The following is a 20,698-nucleotide window of genomic DNA, read 5'->3' as shown; positions in this document are numbered from 1 at the left end:
GGAGCCTACAACGAGCAGCAGAGGCAGGAGGCTGAGGAGCACCTCCTGCAGAGGCGGAGCCCAGCCCGGGTCAGCAGCCCCGACCCGCAGGAGCCCTGCAGTCCCTGTGCAGACTCTGGCGCAGACTCTGGTGCAGGTTGAGAGACGCTGATGTGACAAGGAGAACACGAAGCCCGGCGCACATGCACCACTCCTGGGCGCCGCGCACAGGACCGGGAGTGACCACGCCTCGTTTTCCAGGCCATCATGACCACTTCCCTGTGTCCATGGCCCTGGACAGGTAGAGCAGGGCCTCCCCACCGACCGAGCCCAGTCACCAGGACTGGGCTGGAAAGCGTGTGGACGGGGTGGGCAGGAGCCACAGGAGAAGCCACTTCTGGGCGGGGGTCACCCGCGGTCACCGGTATTGGTTCCACCCTATACGGTCCACCTAACCACCAAAGGAACGTAGCCAGTCAGGATCAGTAGTGAAGAAAAGCCACATCAGAGACAGGGCACACACAACAGCAGCTAAGGTGCCTCGACCAAGGCTGACCGTCCTGTGCAGGGGACAGGTCACAGGGCAGAGCCCCTGCCCCAGGGAGGACCCAGACCTAGAGCAGAGCACGCCAAGGCAACGTGGGATGTCTGGGGACAGAGGTGCCCTCTCGGGCAGCAGCACGGGGCCTGGCCTCGGGGAGGAGCAGGACAGTGGTGACGGTGACAGTTCACATGTACTGCTGCCTGCCCCGCTCAGGTGTCCACCATGCCACTGCGCACGCACCGACTAGGGGACATCAGAGCGGCCCTGCGAGGTCAGTGCCGATGGTGTCCCCACTTTAAGAGGAGGTTTGGGGCGGTGAAGAAAGCAGCCTAAGAGCATGGGACTGGAACCCAGGCCAGCTGGCTCCTCGGCAGATCCCGGATGCAGCATGAGCGGCCGAGGAGCCCAGGAACAAGGGCCTCAAGGGCGGCCGTGCAGGCAAGAGGGAGGACGTGGTTTCCTACCACCTGAACCTAAAGCTGGGCCCAGAGAGAGGGAAGAACCCGCCTGGGGAGTCGGCGGCCCTGACCACCCCCGTGGCTGTCTGTGTGGGTTGGTACCTGGAGGTGGACCTCCAGCATGAATCACCAGCTCCCACCGCCAGCACTCACCACAGAATGAACAGGAGGACCCATACAGTGACTGGTGTACGTCACGATACCCCCCAGGGCCTTCATGATAACCCATGAAGTGGACGTCATGTAGACCAGGAAACCAAGGCTCAGAAAAGCTAAGTGCTTCTCCCAAGGTCCAACAGCTGTGAGGGAGTGGGACAGGGCTTGAACCTGCATCCACAGGTTCTCTACCGCACGCCCCTGCTTCTCCGAGGAGGGCAGCCGGGGCACCTGGAAACTGGGCAAGTCCTCATTTCCAGGTGTCCTGGAAACTTGGGGCAAGTCCTCATTGCTCTAAAAGCAAGAGTGGGCACCGTACGTGTCAAAAGTCTACTTTTGCAAAGAATTTTCCAGAACTTGGATGTCAGGGAGAAGATCTCCCTGTGCGCCTGTAATAACGCCTGGTAAATGTGAGCCAGAAACAATCACCTGATCAGCGACCAACAAGGCTAATCATCTGTGCCAGTGCAGCTAAGCACTGATACAGAGGTAGAAGGCCAGGGAAGCCCCTGGGAGGGCGGGCCACCCGGGCAGCCTGGAATCCCCTTGCCCGGGGTCCCTAACTGCCCCTGCCACCTGGGGCTTTTCAAGGGGCCCCACCAGGTCTGAGTGCTGGACACCCCTCCTCCCAGCTGGCCCTGCCCTGCCTCTTCTGCCCTGGAGGCCCCTCGCCTTGAATTCCACTCTGGCGCTCTGACTACCTCTGCCTGCCAGTCTTCGATCCCGAAGCTCATGCCGGATGCAGACTGGCTTTCTGTCACTCTGTCACTCCACGCCCTGAGCCGCAAGCCACCCTTGTCCACCCAGAGCTCCATTCCTGCCCCGTGAGACCCTCGGGCAGGTCTCCCAGAGTCAGTTGTGACACGCCGCAGCTTTTAGTTCAGGTCCAGCCACCCCAAACATACTCTCTTAAGTCTGATGACATGTGACCAGTTATTCTGTGACTTGAGGACAGTAATAAGAGGCTCTCAGAAGTGCCACTGCTACACCCTTGTGACCTCGATATTTTCCACAGCATGGTTGGGGGGAACGTGGTCGTCCCTAGCTCTTGGACAAGCACCCTGGATAGGAGACATTCTAACTTGACAAGAGGAGGTCGGACGGGGATTAACTAGACCTGGTCTGTCTGAGCCCCAAATCCACATGCTCAAATCTGTTTGTAACTCCAATGACAGTTCAGGATGTGTCGGGGACAATTCAATACAAACAGCACACCTCGAAGAAGCCTTGCAGAGAGGCCTTGAGAACAGGAAAGGTTTATGGGTTATATAAATAAGCACCCTTTTATTATTCCTGCTTTGTTTCTTTAAAAAATTAGATCCATATGTCGAGTCTATCTCTGTATCCATCTGTGAGTCTACGTGTCTGTGTGTGTGAATCTGTCCTCTAACTCTACTGCCTTAAAAGGTGGGGCATTCAGTCTGAGAAGGCCCAGAACAGGCACAGGGCAGAGTGGCAGGACGCCACGCCCAGTCGTGCCCTGCAGGAACAGTGTGCAGGTGACCGAGGGTCTCATTCCCGGACACGGTTCAGGTCCCTCCACCTCCGCTGTGCCCACGGAGGCACAAGGAGCCAACAGGGCGTTTGTCTTCCTGGGCCAAAGGCAGAGTAGAGGGCTGACCCCTGGCCCGCTAGGAGCCGAGCTCCCAGGGCCCGGCTCCAAGGCCTCTGCTGCCCGCAGCCTCTCCCTCCCTGCCCGCTGCGAAGATTCAGAGAGCGAACCTGAGCCACTGCGCAGAGCACAGACCCGTGAGAGGAAAGTGTGTCAGGGTGATTCTTGGCAGAATAAAAGAGCCCTGATCGGCAGCGGCTTCTCAGGGGCCACGAACAGCAGACCAGCGGGTCACATGGAGGCACGCTGTATTATATTTTTAGAGAAGGCAGCAAATTTAGCAGGTGCAGCTTGGGCGCTGGAGGTGAGGCAGGCATTGCTATTTTAGGAAAGATCTGAATTGCTTCTCAATGGGTCCCGCCTGGCTGGGGTGCCCCAGGATAGAGCAGCTAGGGGGGATCTCATGGTCCAGCATCAAGCGCTGGGCACAGAGGAGCCCAAGGGGCCCAGGGGATGTGAACAGGCACGTGGTGAGCGCAGCCAGAGGCCCAGCAGCGGGCGGGAGGAGGCGGGCTGCTCTTTATGTACAGTAGAAGCTGCCTAAGGGGCCTGCCCAGGGAAGTGCCCCGTCCACGGCCGAGGGGAGATAGTGGCCAGCGAGGGCAGGACTGGGGGCAGGCCCCCATGAAGAGGGAGACTGCAGCCTGGAGGTGGGGCTGGAAGCAGAAGGCTGCCCCGCATGGGACAGGTGCACGGTGAGGCCACATCCTGTGCTCCCTGCAGGAACGAGTCTCCACTGGGAGGTGTGCGGGTGACACTGGCCCCCACTCCACGCAGGGCCATGGTGGGCACCAGGAACCGCCCTGGGCCAAGCTGCAGTGCACTGGGCTGGGTCTGAATTCATGCTGCCGTGTTGGCAGGACGGGCTTTCTGGGCTGCACTCTCCTCGGAAAACCGACAGCGGGAGCACCCCACACATGTGGGACAGACCGCCTGCAGTGGACTGTCCGGCCTCGCAGGGTCCGGGCTCCCAGGAATCAGGTCAGTCACACGCACCAAGGGAGCCCTGAGAGGGTAGAGGAGGTGGGGACCGAGGGAGGGAAGGCCGCCCTCCTGTGTGGCAGCAGTCACGTGCCAGCCCCTTCCCCGCCTCCCTCAGCCCTCCGTGACCTCGCCCGGGTTGCGCACACCTGCCCTGGACTCAGGAAGCCGCGACTTCCGCTTTGTTTACCTCGCGACGGTGCCTCACTGCCACCTGCCCAGTGGGAGCCGCACTTCGGACTGGGGCTGCGAGGTCTTCCTGGGCCACTGAAGGGCAGGTGGACGCCCTCGTAATGCGGGCAGTGGCCACAGCCTCGGCTCCCATCAGGCTGTGACGTGGGGGCGTTGACCTGCCTGCTGTTTGCTAGGTTAGTGAACTCCAAGGCCTGGACTCAGGATATTTCCGGCTTTATCAGGACATAGCAGCCTAAGTTGAGGAGCTTCAGCTTAGGAAAGTCAATTCAGGGCCGAAGTGACTTGCTGGAGGGACCGAGTCAGCGGGAGGTTGAGCTGGCAGCTCTCTGGGTACACAGGACACTCCAGCTCCTTGTGAGGCAGCGAAGCCAGTCGAGTCCCTCTGCCCTCAGGACAGCCGGCCCATGGGGCCCAGGAAGCCTGTCCTGGCGCACCTCCCAGTCCCGGAGGACCTGCCACGCCCAGTGTGGGGAAGCACATCAGGATGGGCCTCCTTTGCTTGGGGCAGGGCACCTCTGAGCAGTAGCCCTTCCCGCTGGCCTGGCCGCTCCAGTGTGGCAGGAAGACGTCGGTAGCCAAAGAGCACACAGGTGAGACTGAGTGCAGAGCGCGGCCTGCCAAGAGGAGGGAGGTGCAGAGAGGGCAGCTGGCACGCCGGGGCCAGGGCGGCTGGCAGCACAGTGGACTGTGGGTGAGCAATCCCAGCACAAGGCTGTCCAGCAGGCCTGTGCGGCCAAGGTCCGGGAGCGCCCTGGATGGAGGCATTCCTCATAGCTGTCCAATTCTGGGGCGCAAGCTGGTCTGAGCCTCTGGGACGGGAGATCAGGGGAGGAGGGAACTAGCCCTGTCTGCAACAAGGCCGTGGCAGCCACACCTCGCCAGGGTGCCAGGAACTGCCCCCGCAGACAGCTCCCCACCCGGCCTCTGCCCTGGTCCTGTGAGCCCACAGGGACCCCAGGCCTCCCGGAGTCCTCCCCCAGCCAAGGCAGGAAAAGTTGCCCTGGCGGACGCAGCGAGTGAAGCACGCATCCTCCCGGGGAGTCTCTGGGATGCAGGAGAGGAAAATCAGGAAGGACAAGGAGGGGGTCCAGCGACAAACGCAGTGATGACCAGATACCACCCAGGGAGGTTGTAGGCAGGAATGTGGATGCCCCTACAGGCAGGAATACCCACAGATGCTAGGCTGTGTTCAGAGATGGCTGCTGGACAGATGCTCACCTAAGCAATATGCCATAGGTCTCTGGCTTGAGTGACACCTGGTGCTATCTGTCTCTGGGAAACTTGAGTTGCCAGTGGTCCTGGAAGCCTTTGCTGCTCTCAGCAATCCCTATCCTGAGCAGCTCTGGTTGGAGGAGGAACGCACCTTTGGGTTTCAGCTCTTCCTTGGCCCCGGGGTCCCCACTGCTGCCCAGGAGCCACTGTTGGAGACAGGCTGGTGGGGCAGACCTCAGCCTGCTCACAGCCGCCTGGCCCACAGCCCTGCCTGCCCATCAGTGTGCTCTTAGCTTTCCTGAGCAAACAGCTGTCAGCGCACGGCCTCCCGGGGCTGCCCAGCACCTTGTTAGGAAGGTAAACGTGTGACCGATCTGACTCCTGGTCCTGGGGTGTCTTGGGATGTGACCGCGGTGTGCCCCTCAGCACTTTATGCCTTGGTTTCTCTTCTTAGAGCAGGCAGGAGCTTCTGCGACAGCCCTGAGCTAGCCAGAAGCCCTGCCTCGGGTCCTCACCTGCCCTCCCAAGTCCTCCTGCCTCTCTTCTCACCCGGCCTCCCTCCCGGCATGTCTGCCTCTCATCCACCCTGACCTCCGACGCGGAAGCCAGCGGGTTGCCAGGGAAACCAGCCTGGAGTCCTAGCATCCAGAGAAGATGAAAGGCTGTCTTCAGAAGGGAGGAGCAGGGGTTTCTCTGGCCCTGACTCTGCTCTCCCTGGGTACCACGAAGTCCCAGCTTGGGGTGCTCGCCTGCACAGCTGGGCGTCTCTGAAGTCGGGCAGCAAGACGCGCTGCTCTCTTCCTCCTGTGGCTCGGACAGTACTCTTGATCCTCCCCGGGGCAGAGGCCAATGGAAGTGGGGAGCGGTCACTGCCTTTTCTCTCAAGAGGTGCTGCTGAAGTCCAGTCCAGTAGTGGACTCCAGCACTGCTTCCTGCCTGCCGCCACTGGAGCAGAGACCGTGCCACACTGCACACTGCTGGTGGACAGAGAGGCCACACAGGAGTCTGGTGCTAAGAAACTCCAAATGGGGCCCCACGAGAAGCCCCGAGTCTGGAGAGAAGGGCTGTCAGGGGCTCAGGCTCCGGCAGCTGCGCACATCTGTGGGGCCGAGGAGTGATGGCATGACATGGCGCGTGAGTGAGTGTTCTAGGAAGCCTCAGGGGCTCCTGCTGGGCAAGTACAAAGGAGGCAGAGCTGTGATGGGGGCCCCACGTGGACCACCAGCCTTGACACCTCACTCCAGGCCGTGTGAGGAAGACAGGCTGAGGGGCTGAGGTGGGAGGGCCTCCTCACCGTCCCAGACTGGCCCTTCCCTCTCCTGGGGTCCCGCAGCCACGAGGCCCTGGCCAAGGCTCAGCACGCCTGCTATTTTCTGCACCAAGGAGAGCCCACGTTAGTAACAGGAACTTTCTCCACACCGATGGGCAGGGACAGGAGGGCAGGGACAGGAAGGCAGGGACCTTGGCCTCGGCACCTCACCAGTGGGCTTCTGCTTTGGGAGCTTGGCCCTCAGGTGGAGAGGCTTGATGTGCATGACCTTAGCAGGAGTGGAGAGAAAGTTGGAAACTTCAGATGTGTCCGGAGCTGCCTGCTGGAGGCTGGAACAGCTGCCACAGCAGGGACACTGACTGCTCACGCAGTGCCCCTGCTGTGCCGCGATCTATTCTGGAGACGTAATAAGCCTCTTGCTCTTTTACAAGTAACCAGGAGCCACTTCTTTTTGGTCACCTGACATGGTAAAATGTCAAACTCCCAAGGTCAAAGAATGTGTCCTCGAGACAGAACTGTCCAGCAGGGACGGAACTGGAGACCTCTGCACGGGGCCTTTGAGGGCATCAACGGACACGGGCCCTCAGAACTCACAGCACAGTTGCTGGCACAGAACACACACCCACCTAACTCCAGGACATGCCCACAGCACGGCGACCCAGGGCTGTGCCGTCGCCTGCGGCCCTGGATGCTTTCCGACCCGCTGGCTCAATTTCTATCCCGGTCATGGTGATCGTGCCTAAGAGAATATACTCAAGTCTGGTAAGCTGCGTGGCCCAGCTCTCAGAGGCGCCCTTAGCACACGAGACGCTGCTCAGCGCCGAGTCCGCCGGGCCGCGACTCTGCAGCTGTCTCCAGCGCTGGCCAGACTCCCCCGTCCCTCCACCCTCCGCGGTTCTCTAGCTCAGTCATGCCCATTGTTAACAGATTTACTAGGGGTGGCGTTCTGGGCCATTTATCACCTTTCTATTATAAGTGTGCTCACAACCCTGGTCCCTGGATAGACAGACACAAAACAGAGGAAGGCTGAGGGGACAAAGCTGGGGCCAAGGCAGGGCCTGGAAGCCCAGCCTGCCCTGTGCATGGACGCCCCCATCACAATGTTCTAGGCAGGCTGCGCAGGCCAACCATCCGCGCCACGTGGGGAGGAGCCCCGGAGCCGGAAAGGGCACTTTCCTCAGGACCCGCCTCTCAGCCCGGGCCAAGCCAGGGCTCTCAGAGCAAAGGCCCTCCCCGAGGACGCGAACTCCTGGCTCAGCTGGCAACCCCTCCTCTCCGGCCCCCACTCCCCACCACCAGCAGGCACTGTCCCAGCTCCTCAGACCAAGGGAGACAGGGGCCCAGCAGCAAGGCCTGCACCATTGCTTCCCCGAGCGCGGCACGCCCCCCTGTGCTGAGCCCTCCACTGCCATCTCACCTCGCCTTCCCACGACCCTGCCTCTCACAGACGTGTGAACATCTGTGTTTACAGACAGGGAAGCTGAGGCCCAGAGAGGCCATATCACTGACTGACTCGGGAGCTGGAACATGCACCCAGGCCAGCAGCCCCTGATGTCAGGACCCCTGGGAAGCCCACCTAGAGTGCAGCATTAAATCGGCTAGAGGGATGAGAGATTTTAAAGTTCTGTTTCCTATTTAAAGTGAGAGGAGGGAGGGCGGGGTATGAAAGATGGTGGACCAAGAGAAACATCATTACCCTCTGTTCACGTGTGGTCACACACGTGGTGTGACTCTACATCATGTGCAACCAGAGAAATGAAGTCTTACCCCATTTGTGTACAATGAATCAAAATGCAGTCTGTAAAAATAAAAGAATAAAATAAAATACAGAAACAGTGAATTAGATTGAGCTACGTCCTGTCAGATGGTCACTACCTGAAGATGGCCCATGGTCCACAGCCCTGCACAGCCCATCATGGGTGAGGGGGAGCCAGGTGTGGGGAGCTGGGAGCAGACCCACAGGTTGGCATCTCACCATGGCGTTTGGGCCAGACCCGCTGTCCTGGGCTGGGTCCCCTGCCTGGGGGACTCCTTCACCTCCTCGCCACAGGGTCCTTCCTGCTGCAGACCTGCTGTCCTGCACTGGGTCCCCTGCGTGGGCCCTGTCTCACGGCCTCCCACAGACCTGCCGGGAGTTAACACATCGCAGAGAGAGCCGCCATCTGCAGGAGATCACGTGGCTGAAGTCCTACTCCTGCCTGCGGCTCTGCTCAGATCTCGGCCCCAGCCCTGGGCTCCTTCTGTGTGGAAGGGGCTCTCAGCCGCGTCACAGAGCCACGAGGACGAGGGACTGCAGAACACACAGAAACCTCAGAAGCGTAGCGGCTGAGCCCACAGGAATCTATTTTCAGTGAGTGAGCGACGGTAAGAACTACCCTCTGAAGACACCTGAATTTTCAGATTTAATGAACACACGATGCTCATGTTCTGGGATGTGAGAAATCCAGCCGCTAGTGCTGCGGCTCCTCGGAGGCCCGTCTCCTGCTGGGGCCTCCTGCACGCTCACCCACCCGGACGGCAAGCACACGGGGGTTCTTGGTACAGAGTGCTGCCAACGGGCACAGGGAGGCAGGAGCTTCGAGAGGTGGCACTGCTGTGAAGCCGCAGGCCAGCATCAGCCAAGGAGGGTCCCTGGCGGGCCAGAGGGAGGCTGGCCCCCACGCCCCAGCCCTGACGTGCCTGCCACACCAGGGGCCACAAGCCGAGGACTTGTTAGGCGTGCAAATTCTGAGGAGATTCAGGCCCCCCTGCCACTCAGCCAAGGCCACCTTGGAGCACCATGCGGGGCACGCCGGGTAGAAAGCGTGACCACAAGCATGCTTCCGTCGCAGCTGGCTCGCGCCCAGGCATCGTCTGAGGGGACTCCCAGACAAACCCTGCAGAGAACACACTGCACTCTTAGGGGTCGGAGCAGGCTGGGAGCGAGGGTGCCCTGGGGGACACTTGCTAAATGGCCAAGGTGGGCTGCAGCCCATGGGTGCTTTTCTTCATTCATTCGTAAGATGGCTGGGTTTTCAGAACCCATCTGGATCAGCTGGTATAGAACCATCAACTTTTGAAACTCCAGGATGAATTCTGAACACCACACCTCCCACAAGCACAGAGTCCTAACAGAGTCAAGTTCTCCTGCACATGATGTTCAAGGAGAAAAGAAATGCACTTCAAGCAGAAAACTGGGTTTCTGGGAAGGTCTCCCGCCGGGAGACTGGCAGCAGGATGGGAGAGCGTGTGGCCGGCCGTGCTGTGACCGTGGAGGGGCAGCCTCGGACCCTTCTGTGTTTGCACTGGGCTGACGCTCGGGGTGGGCTTGCTCAGCAGGCCCAAGGCCCTGGGTGCAGTCGCCAGCACTGGAACACACTGTCCACCTTCCTGTGTTGGCTGCCCAGAGGACACAACCCAGCAGCCGTGGACTGAGCCAGAGGGTAGAAGAGGGCAGCTCTCTAAACGAGGCGGCAGCACAGCGCCCGTGGTTCCCAGCCGAAATCTTTCTTCTTCCCACTACCGGGGACAGAACCCGGGGACAGAAGCTGGGCAAGCACTCTGCCCCCAGCCACACCCCCACATCTCTGCGGAGTTGGGCTGCGTCTGACTCAGATGCCCCCAGAGCTCCATCCTCCAGGGAGCTGATGTCCCGGTGGGAGCGACAACAAACCACAACGGAACCGAGATGGGTGCTCTCTAAGACAGAGGGGCAGGGACAGCCTCCGAGAGGGCTGCATATTGTCATTTTAAGCAAAGACTAGGTGAGTTGAGGGAGGGGACCACCTGGCTATCTGGGGACAGTGGCCTGCAGGCATCCAGGACAACAAGAGCCAAGGTCCTGAGGCGGAAAGGGTTGTGCTGAGGTCTGTGCGGAGAGGGGAGGAGGTGAGGCGAAGGGGCGGTGGGCATGTGGCGCAGACGCAGGGTCCCGAAGCTGCGTCAAAAGGCCTTGGGGTTTGCTGCGGGTCTTCTATGTGAGAGAAACGTCCCAGAGTCGGGACTGCAGAACAGCCAAGGCTCCCCCAGCTTATGATGCAGAGGAGGGGAGCCCGGGAGTCCAGCGCCCGTGGTGGGTGGGGCACCTGGGGTCTTCCAGAGGAAGGAGGCCGGCGCAGTCGTGACGCCCACTGCAGGTCAGCTGCCTTCTCCGCCAGCTCCTTTGATCTTTCCAACTTTCAACTCCCTTGTGCATAAAAAGGGAGTAAGAAGACTTTTTCTCCAAAGAGGAAAGAAGGCCAAATGCATGAAGAGGCTTTGAAGACAGCAAAGCCCTCCAGAGACGCTGCTTTCCCACAGGTGGGACCCAGACTCTGGCATCAACCTGTCCATCCACCAGAGCCGGTCATTCCATCTGTAAAGATCCGAGCCCAGCACGCGTGGGGCTCCGCAGGGCTGCTGGAGGCACCACCCCGGTGCCAGGAGGGCAGCTCCCGTTTGCATCTGGGCTCCTCCTTGCCTCCACCAGAACTGGAGATGGGGCCCTGCCTCTGCTCCGGGGTCCTGGCACTGCTGTCTGCGTTCCAGAGGGGCTGCCAGTCACACAAGCCAGTGTGGCCTGCAGAGCTGCCTTCCTCCCCAGCAGCAGGAGGTCCTCACCAGGGCGGGTCTGCTTTCCAGAGCGGAGTGGCCAGGTCACAGTTTATAGAACCACGGCCCCAACAACGGCGCCAGAGTGACCTCCCCCCGCACTTCTTTCTCCTTTGAGACGATCCGCCATTGCAGTCTTGGTGGCCCGCATGGCGAGTCCCCGCCAGACGAGCTGCTGCATCTCTGCCAAGCTGATAACAGCAAGTATCAGCTTCCTCCCACCCCGGGCCCCTCCTGGGCCTCCATCCCCCAGTCTAGGTGGTATTCACTTCCTGAGGATCAGGCATGTGCTCCAGGTCTCCAGAGAAGGCAGGCTGAGGGGGACGCACAGGTAGCAGGTGAGAGGTCTGGAGAAGACGGGCTCCAAACCCCTGAGGGTCACCACTACTCCACACCTCCTCCTGGATGATGGGGTCAGTCCTGGGCTGGGCAGAGCACCTGCCCGGGAGTGTGCAGGGTGGACGCTGGCCCTGCACCTCTCTTCCCCGCATCCCTCCTCCCCGTGCCCCTCCTTCCTGCCACCCCCTTGAGCTGCTCCCCTCCCCTCACCGTCCATGGGCCATCCCTCCTCCTGAACCCCACTTCTCCCACATTGCTCTTTCCAACAGAAAGGAATGAATGTTCTGGCCAGAGATGAAGCTGTGTCAGCAGTCCCAATGTGAGTGGCCAGGAGAACGCAGGATGTGTGTTCACAGCAGTACTGGGACTCCAGGAAGCCTCACAGAAGCAGATGCTGGACACGCATGAGGTCCCCTGTCCCTGGAGTGCCCACCCAGCTCGCACACAGCTTGGATTTCAAGGGTGATGTTTTCCAGCCAAGGATGAGAGAGGAGTGAACAAAGGCAGGTCTGGACCTGCTGTTCCCCTGTCCGGAACTCAGCCCGCCCCTTCCTTCAGCCCTCGGCTCAAGGACGATGGAAACAGGGCAGACTTCTAGGCACTGGGTGGGCACTGGATCACAGACAGCTATGGCACGTGTCCTGGCAGCACGAAGCACCCACCTACGCCTGGCGCTGCTGAGCCTCGCACGGCCACTTCTCTCTGGCCCTGCGCAGCCACAGGGTCAGCGTTATTGCTCTTACTCAGGCATGAGGCACCCAGCAGTCGGAGCGGTCAGGAACTGCTCCTAGGGTGTGTGGCAGGTCAGTGGTGGAGCCGGATGTTCCAGCATGCTGCGCCACCTCCGGGGTCCCACGCCCTGGCTCCACAGGGGCTGCTGGCCGACTTCCCCACACTGGGCAGGGCGCCTGGCAGCTGCAAGCCAGGTGTGGAGGCCCACTGCTTTCTGTGTGCTGTGCATCATCTGCAGGAGGGTGTGTCGAAGCAGCTGGTCATCTGCAGAGCGGAGGCGGGACAGTGGAATGAGGTGCACTCAGGGCAGGCCAGGCCCACAGATGGATGCCTGCTGGACCCCAGAAGCCCCGCCACGTCTGCAGACACCCTGGCTGGTGCCTTACATCTGCTTCCAGTCCTTCCCCCACCTAGGTGGCCACAGCAAGCAGAGGAAGGCAGTGGGAACACAAGGCAACAGTAACAGTCCCTCCTGGGCACTGTCCCCAGGGTGGCCACTCAGGGAAACTTTCTTTTTTGTTGGTGCAGGGGATCTAACCCAGCACCTCACACATGCTGGGTAGTCTCCCTCCCAGAAGGCTGCAGCCCAGTCCCCACCACAGGACTATCACCACTGGGCCCACCCTGAGGTTCACGGGGTCTGGGGCAAGAACAAGCAAGCCCCAGGCTGGGTGCAGTGGCTCATGCCTGTAATCCCAGCAGCTCAGGAGGCCGAGGCAGGAGGATCGGGAGTTCAAAGCCAGCCTCAGCAACTTAGCGAGATCCTGAGCAACTCAGAAAGACTCTGTCTCTAGATAAAATATATTAATGTGGCTCAGTGGTTAAGTACCCCTGGGTTCAAACCCCATACCAGAAAAAAAAAAAAAGGCCCAAGATGACGACATATTTAAAAGCTGTAAATGAGCCTACAATCGTCAAGTAAAATATTCTCCTGCAAGGACAAGGATCCTTCACATCTGGAAGGCCAGATTCAAGCTCGGAATTTCCAGAGACTACAGAGCTCTGCGTGGCTTGGTTGGCAAGGGTGGCAACATGGGGGTGCAGACACCATAAGGTCCACGAGGGAAGGCACAGCAGGAGTGAGTGGACACGAGAGGCCGCAGCTCATGGTGGACACAGGTGTCCACTGTCCACACCCTCACCTTTGGTCACCTTGGGCTTCTGAGGGTCACAAGGTGGTGGAGTCCACCCGAAGGCAGCCCAGGGAGAGGGGCATGCAGGTCCCAGATGCTCAGAGCTGGCTGGACAGGGCAGTCCAGGGTCCTGGCTACCACTGAAGAATGGTCCAGCAGGAGGGACGCACCTATGTGTTCCTGGACCTTCAGAGCCCCACACTGTGGAGAGGTCATGGGAGAGGCCAGTGCAGGGCCGTCTAAAGCATGGGGCCTAGAACGGGGTCTAAGAATGGCACTGACGTTTGCCCACACCCCGGGCCACGAGCTAACAATGCCCAGGTGCTAATGCTCAGTGGTCCTAACAGTCCACATGTGCTACTTACTGGATTCTCATAACACTGACGAGGTGGGTCCCACTACTGCTCCATTCCACAGGCTGAGACATGGGTGAGCCAGGGCCCCAGGTCCCCGAGGGCAGGTGTCCGGCCACGAGGCCTTGCTCCTGTGGACGCGCCATGCTCCCCACAGCCTACCTTCAGGAGGCACAGAGTTTACACAGCAGCCTCAGAGAGCTCAGCCCTACAGATAAGCCCCAACCAGGCTCTGCTGAGTGCCTACTGTATACTCATGGCCTACATTCCTGGACATTTCAAACAACCTTCTGTCACATCCCTGCACCTCTGACTCCTTTTGCTGAATTGTGATTCTCAGATCTGTGGGGTGGATTGCTGAGGCATCGTTTTGGAAAGCTGGCAGTAAGTCAGGAGTTCCCCAGTGGGGACAAGGAGGGATCCCCAAGGGTGGGAGTCGTCTGCTGATGGCAGATGCTACAGCTGATGACAGGGGAGGGTGCTCTGCTGGGGCACTGACCTGCCTGACCCAAGAGATAGAAAACACCCAGAGGACCAGCGTTTCCAGCAGCCAGTGATGGAAGATGCTCCTGAGTGGGGAGGGGACCAGCCAAGAGGCAGAGACCGGGGTGCCCGCCTCAGTCCTGCCGTGTCTGCGCCTCCCAGCCAGAAAGCACAGCTGTGCAGCATGCTCACGTGGCCAGGGTCCCTCTGCCCCAGGAAAGCCCACTTGCTCCGGTGTCAACAGGCTTCAAAGCAGGAATCTGCTGCAGCCACTGGCAAAGGCAAAGACCAGAGCACAGGGTGAGATGTGGGCCCGGGGCGCCCTCCCATGGCCCAGCCACCAGGCGGAGTCAGGCTGTCCTCCTGTCCCAGTTGTGCTGTTTGTATGATGGGGGCGGATGGTATCCACCAGACAGGGTTCTTTAAGGATTAAACGAGGTTGGTTGCAAGATCTCTGCATGCCACGGTTTTAAAGATGTTCCTTCCCCTTCTTAGGACACTGCCAGCTTCGGCTCCTCCCTCCCGGGGGCCTCTGCCCAGGCCATCCTCTGGACCCCGCAGAGTGGAGCAGGGCTCAGGGCCATCCTGTGCCTGGGGAAGCAGGTCGGCCGAGTGTGAGGAGGAAGGTGTGAAAACAGCAGAGAGGTCTGCTCTGGATCAGGACCCCATGGGAAGCCTCAGGGCAGAGCTGAGGGCTGACTCCAACGCAGCAGGGGGCAGTGCGGCTTGGTGGCATGGCTTTAGCTGCGAAAGGATAGACATTGCCAGCTGCCTCTGCCAGCTGCCACCTTCTGAACCTCAACCTTCAATCATGCCAGGATGGCCCCCACTGGACCCCTGCAGCTGGCCCAGGGCCTCGGTGCAGGCAGCTGGCAGCAGCCTCGGCTCCAGCTGCTCAGCCATCATGCCCCAGCATCTCTCTTCTCTCTTCCACATCCCTCACCTCTGGTCAGGCCTCACCTCCTCTCTCCTGGACAATGGGGGTGTCTCCTAACCGGCACCCCCGCCCCCAACCTCTTGAATTCACCCTCCACAGAGCTGTCAGGGTGGTATCTCTAAAATGCAGAAATGACCCCAATTTAACACCCTTCAATAGCTCCTCATGCTCAGGGGATGAAATCCAAGCTCCTGTCTATTAGTCAGGCATTTTCATTTGCAAACATCAGAAGCTAACTTGAAGGAGCTTAGATTTTAAGGGAAGGGTTTGTTGGCAAGATACTGAGCATGTTCTCAGCAGCTGGGGGAGAATCACAGGGTAGTCCCTGGGAGGGAAGACCATGTGGCAGCTCCTGGGACTTCTGGGCTGGGCCAGATGTTGTGGCTTGGATGTGAGGTGTCTCCCAAAAGGCCACGTGTGAGACAATGCAGGGATGTGCAGAGGTGAGACGGTTAGATTATGCCACCTGACAGTGGATTAATCCACTTGAATGGCTTAACTGGGTGCTAACACTTGGGTGTGGCTGGAGGTGGGTCACTGGGGGTGTGCCTCTGGGTTTATGTTTTGTCCCTGAGGAGCAGAGCCCTCTGCTTCCTGGCAGTCACGTCCTGAGGTGCTCTCCTCTGCCACAACCCTCTGCCACGATGCTCCGCCTCACCTCCAGCCCTGAGCTATGGAGTCAGCCAACCACAGACTGAACCTCTGAAACTGTGAGCCAAAATAAACTTTTCCTCCTGTAAGCTGTTCTTGTCTGGTATTCAGGACACGGTGATGCAAACTGACTAAAACACTGGGGACTCCCCATGGGTGAGGAAGAGGCCTCCTGTGGCACAAAACTGCCCCTCTGCCAACCTGCCGTGGGGCAGCTGGAACTGCCCCTGCTCCAGCAGAAAGCCAGGGGCCATTACGATTGGCTAGCTGGGACCATGTGCCCGCCCCTCCACACTGGTCCACGGGACTGCAGGAGGGTTGAACCCGGTGCAGCGTGGGGAGGGGAGCAGTCAGGACGGTGTTGAGCAGATGGGGACGAAGCCCAGTGTGCCCTGAAGCTGCACTGCACGGCCGCGCCTGGCTCCTCTCCCTCGCCGTGCACGTCAGCCAGACCTGGGCCCCCGGGACACGCTTGCTGTGGCACCCTGGAGCATCCCTCAGCTGTGCGAGGGTGAGGCCTGCTCAACCTCCCAGAGAGCCTCCCGAGACCCTCCCAGAGCTGCTAGGCTGGATGAAGCCCCCCTCTCTGGCCCTGAGCAGGCTGCACCTTTACTGTGGCTGATACAGAACAGCACTGCGCAACAGCAGAGCACCAACGGTCACGCACCCCGGCCCTGCACAACGCCTGCAGCGGGCTCTTGTACTCCCTGCACAGCAGGGACGTCATCTGCCCCGGTAGGAAGTAGGCCAACAGGCTGGGCGGCTCGCCCATGGGAAGCGGGGCACGTCCAAACCCCAGCAGCATGGCGGGGTCTGCTCCCTAGAATGGACCTCCGTCCAGCCTCCCCAACCTGCTGGGCTGTAAGAACTCAAGGCAGGGCCCTAGGGGCCTGCTTCACTCCCCTGGGCCCAAATGAGTTGCTCGCTTCGTCTGGCAGAGGGGGACACAGCTCTGGGCCACAGGAGGAGACAGAGGAGAAAAGACCACGTGGGCCCTGGGAGTTGAATTTAGAGGCTGTGGAAGGAACGTGGTCCCCCAAACTGGCTGCCCTCGCAGACCAGGTGCAGGGGAGCCGGCCAGCACCCGCACCCACCAGGCCGCCATAGCACAGTCTCCGCCAGCCCAGCCTCTGCACCAGAACTTGTCTCCGTGGGAACTCGCCTGTGGCTGGCAAAGGAGGCCCTGAACTGGGCTCTCACCACCCGGTTCTTTCCCAGTGTGACTCATCAGGGCCCAGGTTGGGGTACGCAGGTGTGGGGTGATTCTCACCACAAGAAATGGCGTCCCTCGAGTTAGCTTCACTTTCCGACAGGCAGGCAGGCCTCGGACTCTGTCTTTCCTTCTGTGAGCTTTTGGATGCTGACTCAGTTTATCCAGTTACAAGGTGAGGCTGACCCCCCAACCTGCCTCTGTGGAAGTTTCCAGCAAAACACGGCTGGTCCAAGTCTGGTCACGTCAGTTTGGAGAAACGACCCACGTGGAGGCCACGGGTCTTCGGTTGGAGAACAGGAGAGAAACCCTCACGGATGGATCCCACCAGGAGCCAGAGCGGAGGGGCACCCTGGGCACCTCCTGCCACTTTCCCACTGGGTGTGAGCAAAAGTGGCCGTGGCACGGTGGCCTTCTCCTTGAGGTAGACGCACCAGTGGAGGAAGCATCCCTCTGAATGGCTAGCAGACAAGTACCAGTGACTAAAAACGCAGGCAGTGCAGGAGACGGACGGTGTCCGCGAGCCATCGCCAGGCCTGTCCCTCTCAGACACACTTAAGAACCTGGAGACCACGAGTGCACGGGGCGAGGGATGAGAGTGCAAATGGGTGGAGGTGAACGGAAGTGTGCGGAGGAGAGACGTCCAGAGCTGGTCCCCTGCCCAGGGGAGCCCTGGGAAGCCACTGAGGTGTCCCTGGGAAGGTGCCGCCGTGGGCGTGTGGTCCGGCTCCCACTCGGAGCCAGGCAAATCTTTCTGTCCGGAGTGTGAGCAGCTGTGCCAATTCAGTGCCCCGGGCCCTGCTGGGACTCCCGCCTGTGCACACAGACCTAGAGCACCCCACGTGTCCAGAACGTCATGGGCAACGCCTCAGGCTCTGCAGGTGCGGCTCTGATCTGCTGCTGACCTGGCTAAACCGCAGCTCTCCTTCTTCCTCCTTAAAAAAAGGTGCAGCTCACAGGACTGTGGCCCCAGGGTCATGTACAAGTCCCTAAAAATGATAAATGGGACCGTGAGGCCCTTCTTCCGTGGGAAACACAAGGCTGTGGGCGACACCCGTGTGCCTTTCCCACAGGACGCCAGCCGGGCTTTCCAGGCAGGGATGTGCATGTCTGGGAAACCCTCGGGTGAATGCTTCCGCCTGCCCTTCCCAGTGTTGGGGTCCTGACTGCGGGTTCCTCTTCCTCTGCTGATGGAAAGCAGCCCGCCATCCTGAACCACCATCCTGAACCCACTCCGCCCTGCTCCCCCCACTTCACATGCTCCGGCCCACGACCCTTAAACAGCTCTGACCTGCTACTCTCTGCTCAGCTGTCCAGGGCTCCCCTGCTAAGCCAAGGACAGTGTGCTAGCTGGCGTTCAGGGCCTTCCTTGACCACAGGTCTCCCTCCTGTGGGCTCCCTACCTCTGCCCCTCAGGCTGGGCGGCCACCTCTCTGCTGAAGTCCCGCTCCATTTCAGGCCTGTCCAAGACATCACCTCCTCCATGAAGTTCTCCTCTCTGCTCCCGGAGCAGCAATCTGTGGCCTTTGGTGTGCTTATCCCAACTTCTGGTCACCTCTGGGCCCAGATACCCCTCCCAGGGGAACTCCCCATCCAAGACAGGCACTGTGCTCATCTCTGAGACTCCACGTGCAGAGAGAGGATGTTGGCTTGAGTTCACCAAGGGAAGCCAGGCTCACCGGTGACTTGCTGGCCCACACAGGGTGTGCGGTAAAGACGCTGTTCTTACTGCTCCTATGTCGCACATGCATGCAGAGGCAACCCACGCACTGGAGCAGCAGGAGGAAGCCATGCTGCCGTTCCCACAGGTATCATGGCACCCAGAGGAGCCCATGAGTCGATGCAGCCCACCGGATGCAATTCCACCCACGGGGGATGCCTGGCCACGCCCGGAGATGCTTTTGGTAGTCACAGCTGGGAGGCACTACCTGCATTTGGTGGGTGAAGACCAGAGTTGTGGCTGCACGATGGACACAGCTCCCACAACAAAGAACTCATCCAGGCCCAAAGCCAACAGCGCTGCCGTGGAGACCCTAACAATGGACAGGCACCTTCACCTTCTGATGGAGCCGAAGAAATGGAGGCGCACACTCACGTTATGTGTCTTTCCACAGATGACAGCTAGCGAGCAGCAGGGGTTGTTCTGAGCCCCAGTTCCCGATTCCCAGTCCTGTGCTCTTCTCCTAGATCACAGGTCCACCTGCATGACCTGATGTCATGGCAGGAGCTGAGAGGCCAGGCCTGACAGAGTGCTGTCCTACTAAATAGACCTCAGGCCGTGGCCACAAGGCCGTGGCCAGGCAGGACACTGTGGCCTACCAGCTCCTCCCCAGTGCAGCCCCTCCAAATAAACAACACAGAAAGAGGCAAGGCCAACGCCCAGAGGAAGCTCAGCTGGGCCCCAGCGGCCGAGGCAAGACTGCTCCAGGGTTGGAGCAGCCACACTGGTCCACCATGGGGAGGGGTAAGGGAGGAAGAGCTGCAACCAGTGATGCCTAAGTCCCCAGCAGAAGTGACTTTGCTGACCCAAACAAAGCAAGTCAGTCTTCCTTGGTCAAAGAGCTGAGACGGAGTCCAGCAGCTGCGGAGGGAAGGCGCTACCCTCGGGACAGGAACGCCATGCTGCGACACCAGCAGAGTTTTGGAGGCAGAGGTGGGGCTCAGAACAGGCTGGGGCTCCACAGGAAAAGAATGGGAGCTGTCTGAAATGGCACTGGGGTCCAGCTGAGCCGGACGGCCTCTTACGTGGAGACCTCCAAGATCCCGTTAAGGTTTATGAGAGGAAAAGCGGGGTCATGCCAGGTGCTGACTGCAGGGCTCGTGCTCAAGACCCCTCCTGCAGGGGCAGGTGTGGCCTGAAGAACCCCGGCCCTGCAGGGAGAGCGCAGCTGGACCGGCCGCAGCCTGAGCTGCAGCGGGAGTGGCACAGGTGCCCTCCTCTCGCTGGTCAAGGCCGCTGAGGGCAGCGGAGAGCTCTGCTTGAGAGACGGAGGGCAAGCACGGGAGCACACCAAAGCGCTGCCTCCCGCCTCAGCACGCTTGGCAGACATCTGCAGGCGGGACCAGGGCCACCACAGCCAAACAGGACTTGTGGCAGAGTGAGTGACATGCTGTGACACTCTCTCACTGCTACTGTGGGCCACGGGACCCAGCTGCTCCCATGAACAACCCAAGGGTCCTGGCTCCTCTGATCTGTCGCCCAGCACTCGTGAAGGAGGCCCACTCTGGAGACCGAGGTCTGCTGCTGCAACTCCACATGTGACCCTAGGCAGGTCACTCAGCTCTGTGCTGCAGTGTCCCCTTCTGTAAACGAGGCGTAAAACACCACCTGCCCCTGCAGGGCACTTGCTGAGGACTCAGTGAGACGTCTGTGAGGGTGTGAGATGGCAAGGTGCCCAGAAAGTGGCTGGGTCAGTCCTCAAAATCAAGTACGTTGTGGCCGTCCTGTTCTGCCTGGGCCATCACCGGGTCCACCACCAAGGGGCGCCCTACATTCCTGCAACAGGTGAGTCTCCCTGGCCACTGTTCTCTCTCGTCACGTCACTCCACCCGAGAAGACACAGTTGCTCTTGCACACAGAGGTCAAGGCCCACTTGCCTCTAGCTGTTTTCTGTGAAGGAGCCACCATGAAAACACGCTCATCAACAAGGTGAACCAGGGACCTGCCCCAGGTTGCTGTCAGATAGCCAGTCAGTCCAGGCCCAGCACAGCTGCTCTCTGAGTGGATGGCTGCTTCCCAGCAAGACCCACACTGAGCCCCTCGGTCAGCCCATGGGCGGGGTCCCCATTTGGGCCAGCCTCAGGTCTCAGCAATAAGGAGGACATGTTGGGGGACTGGAGTGTCCAGGAGCGGGGAGTATGGGCTGCTTATTAAATGGTAGTCT

The 20,698-nt window shown here is 60.1% G+C and overlaps 1 protein-coding gene across 7 annotated transcripts in view; it reads right to left on the bottom strand.

The window, feature by feature from the left end:
• FAM78B (family with sequence similarity 78 member B) overlaps positions 1-20,698 on the bottom strand; it is a 69,343-nt gene that overhangs the window by 23,536 nt on the left and 25,109 nt on the right. Inside the window, exon 2 of one of the 7 annotated variants that reach the window (XM_079107955.1) lies at positions 7,034-7,146. The exons of the other annotated variants lie outside the window; for them this stretch is intronic. The gene's annotated coding sequence lies outside the window, so the exon portion shown is untranslated. The remainder of the gene's footprint in view (positions 1-7,033; positions 7,147-20,698) is intronic. 7 annotated transcript variants of the gene reach the window in all.

The sequence above is a fragment of the Sciurus vulgaris genome (assembly GCF_902686455.1).
Source record: "Sciurus vulgaris genome assembly, chromosome: 12".
In the NCBI taxonomy this organism is placed as follows: Eukaryota; Metazoa; Chordata; class Mammalia; order Rodentia; family Sciuridae; genus Sciurus; species Sciurus vulgaris.
This window is presented reverse-complemented; position numbering and strand designations above follow the sequence as displayed.